Source organism: Pavona decussata, unplaced genomic scaffold (assembly GCF_977016875.1).
Source record: "Pavona decussata unplaced genomic scaffold, jaPavDecu1.1 SCAFFOLD_384, whole genome shotgun sequence".
Taxonomy (NCBI): Eukaryota; Metazoa; Cnidaria; class Anthozoa; order Scleractinia; family Agariciidae; genus Pavona; species Pavona decussata.
The window spans coordinates 655029-667700 of record NW_028145757.1 but is presented as its reverse complement, the minus strand read 5'-3'; the positions used below and the strand labels follow the sequence as shown (position 1 = coordinate 667700).

General features: G+C 41.3%; 1 pseudogene; it reads left to right on the top strand.

Annotated features, from left to right (window-relative positions):
• The first annotated feature begins 5050 nt into the window (after positions 1 to 5050).
• LOC146451812 (uncharacterized) lies at positions 5051 to 8028 on the top strand (annotated as a pseudogene).
• Positions 8029 to 12672: the final 4644 nt, after the last annotated feature.

The following is a 12672-nucleotide window of genomic DNA, read 5'->3' as shown; positions in this document are numbered from 1 at the left end:
CCTCGTCGTTAAGTGACTTTATAGACTAATCACAAGTGTGTTTTTTCCCCCTAGCTTTTCATATTTTTGATCATTGCCTGATCATTTTGTTGAAATAAACAACGAGATATTTCTCTATTCGTTATATGAGGTTCACTACGTACGCATGCCCAAACCTCAAGACGTACCACTTGGAAGACGGCTAATCATGTTATATATAGATGAAGCTGAATTTGAGACAGTCGGATGTGAGCGCTAGCCGAAAGGGATGTACTTATTATGGTCTAGGGGCCAGTTCATCTCTCCCTCCCTGGCTTGTCGTCAGACAAGTTATCGGACTGAGTGGCAAGATCATCCCCGCTGGCATAAGAGACCTTTGGTGCATGGGGTCAGGCTTGTGCCAGGACGGTTGTATTATTTCACAATAAAAAGTAGAGAGATTAACCCTTTAGGCCCTAACAGTGATCAGCATCAAATTTCTCCTGGTAAAATTAATGTTTATTCAATCCCTGAGGTCATGAGAATTAAGGATACGATCACCCAAGATGAATTCTCTTGATATTTTAATAACTTCTACCCAGTCGGCTTTTATAAGAAAAATATAGGGACAAGACAGGAGAGTTTGTCCTTTGATATTAGGGCTTAAGAGGGAATGTCCACTAAGACCGAGCGAGAGGTGGCACATGATAAAAAATCAAATTCGTTCATAAATTGGCTAAAGATACCTTATGGTAGTCGTAGCATCGTGGCGGGTTTGATTTCTTGAAATGTTTTTTTAAACCAGAGAAAAAAATTAAAATCTATCCCGACCCGACGTGTCTAGAAAAACACCCCAAAAAAACGTGTCTCGTACTGTCTTTCAACTTTGCTCTGTTTACTTCGTATCGTCGTAACACCTCATTTTAAGTTTGGAAATGTGCAGTTGAAGTGTTTACAAATTATTTGATACCGATTATAGACCTCTGCTTTAATTTTAAAAGTCATGGGAAGCTGCTGAAAATTACTAAAATTCGCTCGTTCGAAATTCTTAATTTGGCGCACTTTTTCAGGAGAAAGTTTGCGTGTCCGGTAAAATACCCAATCATTTGAAATTTAGAATTCGTGATTGAGAGAATGCGCTCTAAAACTAGGTGTAAAAACTAGTTTCGGGCTTTCTATCAACGCCGAGAACTAACGCTCTCAAAATCCTGACAATCACAACCTGTAAACAACTAAAAACAATACGCATATCGGTATCTGAACAACCAAACGGCGGGGACTTGTAATGTTTTTTCTTGTTTTCCTCGATATTTGGAAGGAACTATCAACAGAAAACTCATATTTAGCTCACCTTGAATAAAGATGTTGTGTGAAAGTAGATCAGATTGTTGGTTTATCATGACATCGTGTGTACCATAATTAGCCATCTTAACGCGCGAGGTTGATATCATCTTCAGTATCTCCTTAAATAAATTGCTTAATTGACTTATAACTGTCATCACATTTACACCATCATTTTTATGCCAGCTGAAGGATAAAATCCTTTGACGGTAAATTATCCCCTGCTAAAACGAAATATTAAAAGAAGTATGTGCCTCAGCAGCGTTAATAAAACGCCGAACTGCTACAGTTGTCACAAAAATTTATTTACTCTTTTTTTTTGTCACGCAACGGCTTCCTTTACTCGAAAGTTTTTCTCATGCAATGGCCGCAATGGAAAAAATCAAGCCAAAGATTAGGACGTTTGAAGCCAGTGTCTTTAAAACTATTTGAGCATGCATAGATCTATGACTCTACGCTGATAAGGGGGCTTATGAATTTCTCCGTGACCCGGTGAAGTTTATTGACGTTGTTTGTTTCACAAGTTGATTATTCACGAAAGATAGTTAATTCATACAAGTTACAATTTGCGTGATTTTTAAGGGAAGAAAACTGCGCAGTAAATAAGGTGATATAAACAAAGTATTTATGACTTATGGAAACCTTTTACAGTTTGATGTGACGAATTTCCGTCAACATGTTAACAACGGCCAGCAAGGCCAGAAACAACGCGCACTTTTCCGCTTGATTATGAAGATAAAAAGGCACGTGTATTTCTCGTTGACAAGAGCCTTGAAAAAGTTCAGTTTCCTGTTTAATCGCGAGTTTTCATCAATCTGCAGCAAATTTGTTAAAACACGATTGTTTTTTCACAATCATCTATATTGCGGTCTTATCAGCATCGCCGTAGTTTGAAATAGTCTTGACGCACCCGGATGGAACTTTAATGAAGTTTACAGAACTATTTCCCAGCTATATATTTCTCTGTCGAAAACATTTTGTAGTTGTGTGTTCAAGCTCCGTTAAATTAAAAAATTTCCCGATAATTTCAATCATTATTAATCCATTTCGGAGGTAATCCTGTCAATTCAGCCTACTCGTGAAATTTTGCGGATGTTTTAATTTTCTCAGTGATAAGCCCATCAACTTTGTGCTTCGAGTAAACTTCTCGGTACACGTTCGGCGCAGTACATTTACGAAAACAACAGACCCATTGGAAAATACCGTGTGAAATCTTTTTGATAGGACGTTACAGAAAGACAATGAAAGGCACAAAAACCGAATGAACCTAAAGGCCGTAATGTAATTTTCCCTAACAGGATAATTTGATTTAAGTTGTTTTTCAAGCTAAGGTCTACAGACGATCAATCTTCTGTAGCGGTGATGGAGGTCACTTGCTCATTTAAAAAACTGGTTGGAGGCATTTGTGCCTCTGACAAGCGATACGAACGAGAAGATGTTGTTCCATTATCGTCTTGTAATAAAGACGCATCAGGACACACTCGCAGTGTTGGAATAACTGACGTCCATTCAGAAGTTGAGCTTGTTTTAGCGCGCGCATCAATATTCGCGCCTCCGCACGATATTTCTACGTGGACTATTTGCCCTGCCCATCGCTCATCTCTGGGAATTGGCTGGCGCAGAGGAGCTAATCGATGCCGGGTTCCACCAGGGCTCTCTGAACATACTGCGAAAGGGAGGACGAGAAAAGCAGACCGTGGGATAGCCAAGTCGGAGTCCAGGGCTATATTGCGACAAACCGGTGTCTTTGTCCCAGTAAGCTCTGGTAAGTACACCTTACTTTTTGTCCCTGCCTGCTCCGGTGTAACTGATTGGTGTACGATATATCTATTTAATTCAGTTTGGACGACTGCAACTGTGTTAAACAAAACAACCCAAACGTCGCTTGTATTTTGAACTGATGTAACGTCATTGGTATTAAAGAAATAGTCACCACAAACCAATCAAGTGAGCTTAGCAATCTACATCTGTCTATTCGTGACATAGGTATATGCCGTGACTGCAGGCCCATAGTTGATGCTACTGAGAGGACACCAATAAGAGTACCAGAAATTCCAAATATTAAAGACGTCACCAAAGGCATTGCCAACATTTCCTTGGTAAGTTTTAGCTAATCTGTTCACTGCTGCTGCCCCTTAATGAAAAATGCTTTAACCATTACCCCCGCCGCCCCCCCCCCCCCCCCCACCTCATAATATATAGATAGGAAAGTGAAATTTAGAATTTGTATTGTTTTAAAGGGACGATAACAAAAAGAGATTGCCAAACCGAAAAAGTAGCAATTGAATGCAACTATGAAAAGAATAGAAAATACTAAGCGAAATGCCTCTCAGAGCAGTACGTTTAACGCCCGAAAGGAAAAGAGTTTTTTTTTTTATCATTGAGGTACAAAAAACGGAAAAGGGATACAATATTTCATCAGATTTTATGTATGTAAAAGGGGAACCTTACTGGTAAAAATTAAGTTACTGATATGGAAAGAGTCACCCTAAATCCTCCCAGGCAGTTTATGGTCTAAGAAGCTCGTATTATTATTATCATCATCATCATCATCACCATCATCATCATCATCATCATCATCATCATCATCATCATCATCATCATCATCATTATTAACAATTATTCACCGAAGTGGAGGTAAATATCCACCTGACTTTTACCGACACTGAGGTGAATAATTGTTTTAGTATATACCACACAAGCTGAATAACTAGCGGGCCAAAATTTCTTTATTTTTGACAGTTTACCGACAAATGATATGAAATTTTAAAATCTCGCGCGCCGCGCGGTAAGCGATTTCTTGTTGTAGAAAGTTCCGTCTCGCTTTCTTGCGAACAATTTAAACTTTTTGAGACACCTGTTTGGTTGCTAAGGTGTCATTTTTTTAAATTGTTGTGTGAAATTCGTCTTGATTTTTGAAACCATGCTCCAAACCTTTAATTTCCTCTTAAGTGACCGTGGCGAAACGGGAAGCCATCTTGTTTCTCTTCGGTTGCTCGGAGGTGAATAGTACTTGGCTAATCACCTCCGAGCTAGCCAATCAGCGCGCGCGAAAGGCACTATTCACTTGTGTGGTATATACTAAATATTATTATGTATTTTTTTTTGTATTAAGCGAAAAGGAGCCACGTAACAGGTTGCTAAAATAGGGTCAATTCTATTTTTCAATTTTCTGTGAGATCATGTATTCAGTTCGGCCTGATCAAATGTATGTATGTATGAGAAAGGCAGATTTTCCACCATAGAAGTGCCGTTGTCTGGGTATTGCGAAATATGTCGCCGAGGGGCCATTCTGTGGGACGCTTCAAATTAAAGAAAACAGAGAATACTGTTCTGAAAAACTATATTGAGACAGTATTTACTTTCATAGGAAAAGGATTATCCTGCACACAGCACGCCTGTCACGCCAGGAGGGAGCTTTTACCTTCCCTCGTGTGAATCCATCCCCAGTGACGTCAGTTTCGATATGCAAATTCCTCAAAACAAGCCTTTAGACGCACTAAATGAGTACTTGATATCTAGAGACGTTAGCCCTATCAGGTCCCAGCTGAAAACCCCATGGGAAAATGCGAGCGGACGCACCAAGCGCTATTACACTAGGAAAGCCGGACAAGGGCTGGCTGCTATGGTGCAAGATATAACATCACATGACACAGGCTCTCTGTATCGCGCACTGTGTTCATCAGACACCCTCCGTCGCCAGCTCACCAGTGACGAAGATTCTGATGAGGACACTGTTGATGTGACGCTGATGGAGGCCCTTTCCGACTGTTATCAGGCTGCCAGCCGCTGGGAGACGCGCCGCCAGATACTTTCTATCATGGCAGACAAGGTGAGCTACAGTAGACTCCTCCGGTTTATCCCTGGTCTGACCAAATATCGCTTCACAGAAGCCAAACGTCACTGTTTGGCCTATGGAAGAGGCACACCAGTGCAACCTGTAAGAGCAGCTAGGAGACAGACGTTGCCTCCTCGCAGATAAGACATTTCATCGAGTTCATAACAAGTTCCCACGTTGTACAAGATCTGCCATTCGGAGAAAGATCCATAACGCTTAGCAATCAAGAGACCATCAAGGTCCCAAATGTCATCAGAATGATGATTCCTGAGAGAGTAGTCAAACAGTACCTGACCTATTGCGATGACACTAGTTTCAAGCCCCTGAGCCGAAGTACGCTCCTGCGTATCCTTGCTGTCTGTCCTGCCTCTGTACGCAAGTCGTTGCAAGGCCTGGACTACGTGAGTTCGGCTGGTGCGCAGGCATTTGAAGACTTGGCTGACATCGTAGAAAGACTTGGGGACGCGGGGCAAGGCATGGCCTGGAGTAAGGATCTTCAGAGTAGCTTGCAAGCCGGAAAGCGCTACCTTAAAAGTGATTACAGGGTAAGTCATTTAACTACCGCGTTAATTGATCTATTTTGACAAATAGTCATCCCAGTTCTCTTAAAGATCTTTCCATAAATAGTTTTTTTTAATATAGCAGCCCCTGTGATGGAAAAAAACACTTACTGACAGGGCAATTTTTGTTAGAGCCAGTTTGATATCTGAGCTCATACCCTCCCCTCCCCCACCCAAGCCTGGATGAAATTTTCTTTCTGGCTGTAAACTTGCCACGTAATCTATGGCTTAGCATATTGCTAGATGGTCTCACAGATCATAAATACTATAGTTGATTGTAAACTGATCCCAGGAATTGTTTTTCTTTCGTTTTTTATCTGATATTCTGTAACAATGACGCGATGGTGTGCAAAGAAAGTTATTGCTCTCTAGTTCTAATAAATAAGCATAGCATTCAGGCCAATAGCAGTGTATTTTTCCTCGTGTTACAGGTGCATGTGTCGCAGACCTCCACAGTGGCCGACCACTGTAGATGGTTTGCTTTGAGTGACCCAAAGGAACCCGCCTTCCAGGCTCAGTGCGACCATGACCACGAGGACTCATGTGATCGATGCGATCAGTTAGCGTCAACTCTTTGCCAGATAGAGTCAGCACTTATCGCCCAGGCAAACAACCTGCTACCGGAAGTTAATGAGGAACTTACATTCATTGTAAGACAAGCGAAAGCAAACATCTTTGCATGGAAGGCTCACATACTGCGCTCTGTCAACCAAGATGCAGCAAGGGTTGACGTCATAGAGTCCCTTTGCGAGTCATCAGTGTTAGTTGTCCAGGACTGGGCCATGAAGTACTTGCCAAGGAAATACCGCGAAAACCAAACTGATTGGTTTGGTAAACGCGGTATTCCTTGGCATATCAGCGTAGCCATAAGAAAAGTTAGCGGCCATCTTGAGATGTTAACCTTTGCTCATATCTTCAAGGCGTGTACACAAGACAGCTGTGCGGTCCTCGCAGTGATGGCAGACGTCATAAAGCAGCTAAAGATCAGCATGCCAGGCCTGGCGACAGTTTGCTATCGCCAAGATAACGCTGGCTGCTATCACTGCGGGGCCACAATAGTCTCTGCAACTGCACTAGGAACAGAGTTGGGCGTGGTGATCAAACGGCTGGATTTCTCTGATCCCCAGGGTGGAAAGGGGGCCTGCGACCGCAAGGCGGCGACGATAAAATCACATATGCATATCCACCTTAACGCAGGAAATGACATTGAGACCCCAGAACAAATGTGTGAGGCCATCCTATCGTCCGGTGGAGTACCATCCCTGAGTGTCACCCTCTGCGAATCCATTTCAAGCCCTCTAACGCCAGCTTACAAGATCGATGGTGTGAGTACACTCTCAAATATAGAGTTTTCCAAGGACGGAATCCGTGTATGGAGAGCATATGGCGTGGGTCCTGGAAAACTGATATCTTCGCAGAAGTCTAAGGCCCCATTATCAGACAGTCTACCGTCCATAGTAGAGCTTCAGGCGCACCCTAGCTCGTTCTCCTCTACCCGGAAAAGGCGGGAAAACACAGCCCATCCAAGTGACACCCACGCCACTGAAGATCAGGCAGAAACCTACGAAAAGCCCTCAACATCAGTGGAGGCTCTGTTTGCGTGCCCAGAGGAAGGATGTACTAGGACATTCTTGCGGCACTCTTCCCTGATGCAACACTTGGACTGTGGTAAACACCAGCGCTCCCTAGAACGCGAGACGCTCTTTGACAAAGCCTCATTAGAATACGCCGAAAAGCTGGAGGGACAAACCATGCTGGTACCAGTGATCAGCACAGTCAGCGAGAAAGCAAGCCATGGGCTGGGCACTGAAGTCAACTGCGTCACGAAGGACCAGGTTCACGCCAACTCAGAAGTCCCATCTGACTGCAAAGTTCAAGCTTGGAGAGCAAACCGGAAGTAAGGCAGATCCTGCAGTAGTAGCTCGATCAATGATGTGTGCTAAAGATTCAACCGGCAGTAGGTTGTTTACGAGTGACGACTTCTTGACAGCAACCCAGATAGCAGGTTTCTTTTCGCGCCTTGCATCGAAGAAAGCGCTGGCGGATGACGAACCACACGCTGATATAGAGGTCGCCGCGTACGAGGTTGGTGTGGAGGAATTAGTGAGGGAGGCTGAGTGCGAACTTGCACTTAAACATCCGATTGTCTACGACACTTACAATCTTTGTGAACTGGCGTCCCAAAAGAAGCTCAGTGACTTTTCTATCGCAGTTTTAAAGGACATTTGCACTTCCTTTGGTATTGACCTGTCAGATGTAACAGTTCGACGCAAAAAGCTATACATCGAAAAACTGCACTCACTTTGTCAGGAATGTTCATGTCAACAGTAAGGCGTGACTTTCACTTGTAATTGCAACCGTTCTAGTATTCAAGTAACATTCTAGTAACATAGAACAATGAGAGATGAGAGAGTAGTGACTTGTACATGTAGGCGAAAAATACGCAAGGGCGTAGCCAGCATGATTATCATGACAGGGGGTCCTTAGAAGAAAAGTGTTCACTGGCCCTGGGTTTCCGTTGGCTTAGCCCATTATTAACGGATCGTATTGAACTTTACTGATATATTTAAAATTCGTATCTTGTGTCTTCACCAATTATAAACAGGAAATTTAAACTAATCAAATAATAATTTCTTCTTCAACACCTGACTTAAAATGCAAAGTGTATTGGCAAGGCTTGCATTGTGGCTCCTTGTGGTGTGTATACTGATTAAACCATTTGGGGCCACACTTTGGTAATTTAAATATAAACTTGTTGATGTTGTTTCCTGTGCATTTTGTACACAACAAATCACTTTTGTACAGGTCAAAGACCTGACGGCAGGTGTAATGCAAATGCGTGACATTTCATTGCGTGACTTATTAAACATAAACTAAACAGATATGATAACATGAGCCCTTTCGGAAGGAAATTATCGTTCGAATACCTGAACTGGATAGAGGACAGTACAGTAACGAAGTCTCATAGAAGAAAAGTGTTTTATGATTCACAGAAAGCGAATTCGTCTCGATTTAAAGGGTCGTCAAGTAAAAAATAGTGGCTCGATGGTAAGTCATTTGAGTTGATTTCCGCTTCATCGCTATAAGCGATATTATGATTTATTTTGTTGACCTCCGGCACATACAGATGACAGAATACAAACACAACTGGACAATATCAATATCTTCCTCCATTAAGCGAAACATGACCTTTCTGTTGTGGTTACAGTCGAATGCCAGGTAAACTTTTCGAGATTTCCATAGTTTCGCTTGTTTGGTTGGAATGTCTGTGCCAGTTGTTGACAAGTTGATATTGTGATTTTTGTGATTTTGAGAGCGCTAATACTCGGCGCTAGTAAAATGCCCGAAGCTATTTTTAATACTGGTCTTAGAGCAGCATTTCTTCAATCAATAATTCTAAATTTAAAGTGATTCGGTGTTTTACCGGCTGGGGAAACTGTCTTTAAAAAAAAGGCGTCAAACTAAAAATTCGGAAGGAGCGAATTTTGGCGATTTTCAGCGGCAGGTCATGAGCATGAAAATCAATCCACAAAAGTATCATCAGACTGAAATAGTTTGTAAACTCTTTAGAAGGAAATGTCCAAGCTGAAAACCAGGTTTCCTTTGATGCGAATTAAATGGAGCGAAGTTTACGAGAAGGTGTGAATCATGCTTATTTCGGGTGTTTTTGAAAGCATGAAGGGCCGTTACTTTTTTTACTTTTTTTCCGGTTCTCCGAAAACATTTCAAGAAAAAAATCCCATGACGTTTTCAGAACTACCATGGACTATCTCTGGACGAAATATGAAGAATTTTGATTTTTCATCATGTGCCAAGTATTTACGATTTCGCTCGGTCTTAGTAGACATTCCCTCTTAAAGGGTGAAAACATGACGTTTCCGCGACAACATGTCACCATTATTTTGTTTATTATTATTACTATTATTATTTTAGTAACAGGATGATCACATTGACTTTCAGGCCTTCTTTGCGATGAGAAGTCAGCGCGCCGTCAGTGGCAGCGATTGATCGATGGAACGGTATCGGCTGACTTTGCTGGGGAGCGAATCTGGCGAACCACAGCGGCGCCGCTAGAAAGTTCTCTTCTGACAGGAAACAACTTAAAGATCTCAGTAAGTCTTGAACAATCGTGTTTTATTCAGTTAGAGTTGGTACTTCTCTTTCACATATCGCTAAGTAATCAAAGTGTTTAGTTAAGGCCATGTTTCTGCCGGCAATTTTTTTCGTCTGCTGTTCAGCTGTGTTGTTGTGTTTAACTAGATTCAGTGAACTTTATTCAGGGATTCGGGGCCACCTAAAATGCACAATCGACTTAAATAAACTGGTTTACTCCAGTTCTTATTATGTTCTTTCTTTTCACTGTCATGTTTGCTTTAGAGCCGGAGAGCAAGATATTTTCGTATTAGCCTGATGTTATTATTCTAGCTATGAAATTGTTCGTTTCAAGAACCATCGCTTAATCAAATTTTTGGCCATTTCAGTTAAAAGAATATTTGTTTCATTACAAAAAAAAACTTACCTTGAGCATTTCATTTCAAAGCGCCCTTTGAACAGCGCAGTGCATACGACATTATAGAACGGTATCGGCTGACTTTGCTGGGGAGCGAATCTGGCGAACCACAGCGGCGCCGCTAGAAAGTTCTCTTCTGACAGGGAAACAACTTAAAGGTCTCAGTAAGTCTTGAACAATCGTGTTTTATTCAGTTAGAGTTTGTATTTCTCTTTCACATATCGCTAAGTAATCAAAGTGTTTAGTTAAGGCCATGTTTTTGCCGGCAATATTTTTGGTCTGCTGTTCAGCTGTGTTGTTGTGTTTAACTAGATTCAGTGAACTTTATTCAGGGATTCGGGGCCACCTAAAATGCACAATCGACTTAAATGAACTGGTTTACTCCAGTTCTTATTATGTTGTTTCTTTTCACTGTCATGTTTGCTTTAGAGCCGGAGAACGAAATATTTTCGTATTAGCCTGATGTTATTATCTAGCTGTGAAGTTGTTCGTTTCAAGAACCATCGCTTAATTAACTTGTGTTTTGATGTGTTGTTATTGTCGCACTTCTTTGTGTCAAAACGTCCTTTCAGTTAAATACCGTAAGTTAAGTTTACCTAGCTAATCAACACAATCAGACTTTCCGCGAATGTCTTAGTTACTTTCTAGAATTGCGTGAAAATTTTGCCTAGCCCGTCGCTCGAGATGCTCGCATTTGTCAAAACTAATTATATGACGAGTTGTTGTCAAAATGATGTTTTTTCTCATTTGAAGTTGAATTGTTCAGTTCAGAGAAATCAAATTTTAGGCCATTTTAGTTAAAAGAATATTTCTTTCATTACAAAAAAAAACTTAGCTTGAGCATTTCATTTCAAAGCGCCCTTTGAACAGCGCAGTGCATACGACATTATAGAACACGCTCAATGTTTGGAGGTCAAAAACCTGCTTAATTTTCGAAGTTTACGGCCTAAAAAATTCTTTAGTAGACAGATCTAAGTTGGTTTCATACTTATCCAACCGTGCGTTAGTAAGATATCAGCCGTTCTTGCAATCAACAGCCCTAATTCTTACTTAGCGTGCTGGTTGATCATTAACTATTATGACATGTGTGACCTGAAAAAACTAATTTTGAGGCCAGGGCGTGAATCCCTATAAAGTGATGGTAAAAGTTTCCGGCAAAGTTCTTTTCTAAACAAATTAACTCTTTGAGTGAGATAAAAAATGAACTACGACGTCGATCTGTACGGATGCCAAGGCTTGGGTAGAATGAACAATCACATACATTGAGCGTTTTTTTTTTATTATTAAACAAAATTAAAATAATGAAAAGATTCCCTCGTCGTTAAGTGACTTTATAGACTAATCACAAGTGTGTTTTTTCCCCCTAGCTTTTCATATTTTTGATCATTGCCTGATCATTTTGTTGAAATAAACAACGAGATATTTCTCTATTCGTTATATGAGGTTCACTACGTACGCATGCCCAAACCTCAAGACGTACCACTTGGAAGACGGCTAATCATGTTATATATAGATGAAGCTGAATTTGAGACAGTCGGATGTGAGCGCTAGCCGAAAGGGATGTACTTATTATGGTCTAGGGGCCAGTTCATCTCTCCCTCCCTGGCTTGTCGTCAGACAAGTTATCGGACGGAGTGGCAAGATCATCCCCGCTGGCATAAGAGACCTTTGGTGCATGGGGTCAGGCTTGTGCCAGGACGGTTGTATTATTTCACAATAAAAAGTAGAGAGATTAACCCTTTAAGCCCTAACAGTGATCAGCATCAAATTTCTCCTGGTAAAATTAATGTTTATTCAATCCCTGAGGTCATGAGAATTAAGGATACGATCACCCAAGATGAATTCTCTTGATATTTTAATAACTTCTACCCAGTCGGCTTTTATAAGAAAAATATAGGGACAAGACAGGAGAGTTTGTCCTTTGATATTAGGGCTTAAAGGGTGAAAACATGACGTTTCCGCGACAACATGTCACCATTATTTTGTTTATTATTATTACTATTATTATTTTAGTAACAGGATGATCACATTGACTTTCAGGCCTTCTTTGCGATGAGAAGTCAGCGCGCCGTCAGTGGCAGCGATTGATCGATGGAACGGTATCGGCTGACTTTGCTGGGGAGCGAATCTGGCGAACCACAGCGGCGCCGCTAGAAAGTTCTCTTCTGACAGGAAACAACTTAAAGATCTCAGTAAGTCTTGAACAATCGTGTTTTATTCAGTTAGAGTTGGTACTTCTCTTTCACATATCGCTAAGTAATCAAAGTGTTTAGTTAAGGCCATGTTTCTGCCGGCAATTTTTTTCGTCTGCTGTTCAGCTGTGTTGTTGTGTTTAACTAGATTCAGTGAACTTTATTCAGGGATTCGGGGCCACCTAAAATGCACAATCGACTTAAATAAACTGGTTTACTCCAGTTCTTATTATGTTCTTTCTTTTCACTGTCATGTTTGCTTTAGAGCCGGAG